This window comes from Colobus angolensis, unplaced genomic scaffold, assembly GCF_000951035.1.
Source record: "Colobus angolensis palliatus isolate OR3802 unplaced genomic scaffold, Cang.pa_1.0 Scaffold102, whole genome shotgun sequence".
NCBI classification, from domain to species: Eukaryota; Metazoa; Chordata; class Mammalia; order Primates; family Cercopithecidae; genus Colobus; species Colobus angolensis.
In genome coordinates this window covers 3,435,677-3,437,360 of record NW_012111142.1, presented here as the reverse complement: position 1 = coordinate 3,437,360, position 1,684 = coordinate 3,435,677, and the positions used below count along the sequence as shown (strand labels likewise).

General features: G+C 55.0%; 1 pseudogene; it reads left to right on the top strand.

Moving 5' to 3' along the window:
- LOC105511376 overlaps positions 1 to 1,440 on the top strand; it is an 8,102-nt pseudogene extending 6,662 nt beyond the window's left edge.
- The last annotated feature ends 244 nt before the right edge of the window (positions 1,441 to 1,684 follow it).

Below are 1,684 nucleotides of genomic sequence, written 5' to 3'. Positions count from 1 at the left end.
AGAGAGATGAATATGCTCAACATCTAAAAGGAGAGAGGGCCCGGTGGCAGCAGAGGATGAGAAAAATGTGGCAGGAGGTGAGGTCTGAGCGTTCAGCTCTCCCATCTTAGATAGGTCACTGGATCTTTCTAAGTGTCTGTAACATGGGAATAATACAGCCAGAGGTGGTCATGGGTCTGGGCTTTGTGGAGGTGGGGACAGAGAGGGAGATGGCAGCCTGTCCAGCCACCAGCCCGTCTCTCCAGGCCCCTTTTCCCGTGTGCTTTGGGCAGGTTTGCACCTTGAAGAAAGAGAAGAAGGATGGTATGCATCGGGTGGAGGAGCTGAAGAGGAGCTTGTCCAAACTCAAAAACCAGATGGGTAAGATGGGGCTGGCATGACCTGGGAGCAGGCCTGGAATCAGAGGGCTATGGGGGGGCTTAGAATGACCCACGGAGGTGGGTGGATGGAAGGGCTTTGAGGCAGAGGGAAAGAGGTCTGTGCCAGGAGATGGCAAATCTTGTCATCTCCATGAGCCTGAGTGTCCCCATCAGCAAAGGGGGCCCATTGTCAGTCACCCATAGTGCTCTCCATCTGAAAGTAGTTTGGAAGATTGGCTACCATCCGGGTGTGAGGAATCATTAGCAGTGAGGCCAAGTTTGGGGAGCCTGAGAGGAGCTGTGCACCAAGAGGAGGGTGTTTTTTGTTGTTGTTGTTTGTTTTGTTTTGTTTTTGTTTTTGAGAATCCAGAGGCCCTTATTATTGTCTGCTTCCTTTCTCAGCTGAAGCCCTGCACCCGGAGCCCCCAGCAGTGCCCTCTGAGGAGGAGCTGCAGCACCTGAGGAAGGAACTAGAGAGAGTGTCAGCAGAGCTCCAGGCCCAGGTGGAAAACCATCAGCACGTAAGTCTCCTGAACCAGGCACAAAAGGAGAGGCTTCGGGAGCAGGAGGAGAGAATTCGTGAGCAGGAGGAGAGATTTCAGCAGCTGGCTGAGCCACAGAGCGGCATCGAGGAGCTGGTGCATTGCCCCACCTGGGGAGCCTGCCCTCCTCCTTAGTCCTCCAGGCCTTTGTTTCCGTGAAATATTACTTCTAAAGGCACCTGTGAGCCAGAGTCCTGCTCTGGTGGCTGTGGGAGAGAGGGGATGATTTTTCTAACCTGCCTCCACCCTTCCTGGTGCCATGGGAGGCAGACACCAAGTTCTGGGGTCTCCAGCTGCAGTGGGTGGCTGCTGATTGCTTCTCTCTGTCCAGAACAACGAGAACAAGAGCGCACTGCAGGTGGAGCAGCAAGCAGAGGAGCTACTGGAGAAGCTGGACAAGGTGAAGGAGACAGTAACCTCTGCCCCACCCAAGAAGGGCTGGGAGGCGGGCACCAGCCTCCGGGGAGGGGTGTGCCAGGCCAGAGGCAGCTGCAGCCTGGGGGCAGGTTACCCCAACACCCTCCAGTGCAGTCTTGTGACTGCTTCTTCCTTCCTGCCTTCTGACTTTTAGAGTTCGGTACCCCTGGGCTACTCCCAGGTCTGGAAATCGTCATCCCAGCTAGAGGCATGGAGCCCCCAGTCATAGGGAAACACAGTGGTATAAGAAGCTCCTTATGCCAGGCACGGTGGCTCACACCTATAATCCCAGCACTTTGGGAGGTTGAGGCAGGAGAATCACTTGAGGTTGGGAGTTTGAGATCAGCGTGGCCAACATGGTAACAT